We start from the raw sequence: 1,358 nt of genomic DNA, 5'->3' as shown, positions 1-1,358 counted from the left end.
ACTTGTGCAACGCGAGTGGCTTTTTCCTCTCGCGGGCACGATCGGGACGATCGGCGATCGGCCAGCCGACCGCTCGCTCATTTGCGTTCCGGCCACCGATAAGGGTGGATATGTTTCCACCAGTGACGAGTGTGAAACTAAATCGAAATTAGTGTGTCCGTTGCGAAAGCAAAACCACTGTGTTCCGCTCATTGTGACGTACAACTGCTGTGCTGCTACGTGTGTGCTTGTGAACCCAGGTGTACGGCACAAGGCCCTTTTAGTGCTCTGTGGTAGTAGCTGGAAACATGTTGGAGTGGCTGCGTAAGTATTTTCGGCGAGCTTTGAAAAACATGGCGGATGAAAAACATGGCGGATGAAAAACATGAATCATCTTGTTGTGCTAGTGCCAAGATATCAAAGTTGTGCTTAGTATCGTAACGATTACGCAATATTGCACGAAGCAGTGAATACCGAATATTTTCGCACTCCGTAGGCAAATTTGTGGGCCGTCCGCAACCGAAACCGGGTACCGGTGACGGTTCCCCTCCCAGCCTACCGCCACGCTACGAGGTATGTTGAATCCTTTGCCGTGCGAGGGCTTCCTGGGCCACCGATGGTAATTGGATGTTTCGTTTTCGGTTGTAGTATATGAACCTCACGTCGGTGGGCAAAGTGACTTCTGGCGAAGTTCAGTCGATCGTGCTGATTCACCAGCGGCGTAAATGTGGTGAAAATTTGCAGTAAGTCTACTTGGAAGTTCATTTTACGAACAGCTCATATCGTAACAACATGGTTTCAATATCGGCAGCTGTCGACTCCTGCTAACGAACAAGAAGGAGCTGATGATGAACATTCCCTACGAACGTTCCGCGACGGTCAGGGACTACTGCATCACGCTGGATTTCGTGCGAGCTGGCGTACCCGGACAATCCTGGGTCTTGCGCCAACAAGTTTCCACTTCTGCGGATGCGGATCGAGCAAATGAAGGATGACAACGTTGCCCAACCCGGAAAACAGACCGACCTCCGAGCTTTCAACCAAAACCTTTTCGGCTTTTCAACCTTTTCGGCAGCCCCAGTTCTCGATTTCTCGCAAAACATACTAACAGTAAGTCGCCCTGTTTTAGTTAAGGCTTTAGCTAGTTTCTTTTGGCGTATCCTTTGTGTGTCCCCTTTCTTAGTTTACTTGGCAAATCCTAATGTTCCGGAAAGTTGCACTACCATTGGTCGTCGGCCGTCTGATACTGTTTCGACAAACTTCTCGGTCTCTTAGTGTTCTTCTAAAAACGAAACTTTGACTTAAGGATGCATTAAGCTAAATTATTATTTTTATTTTTTACCGAAGTGGTACATCCCAACCACTTCAATTTCTGATAA

The sequence above is a fragment of the Anopheles bellator genome, chromosome 2 (genome assembly GCF_943735745.2).
Source record: "Anopheles bellator chromosome 2, idAnoBellAS_SP24_06.2, whole genome shotgun sequence".
NCBI lineage: Eukaryota > Metazoa > Arthropoda > Insecta > Diptera > Culicidae > Anopheles > Anopheles bellator.
The sequence above is the reverse complement of the archived record's forward strand: the minus strand, read 5'-3'. Positions refer to the sequence as shown.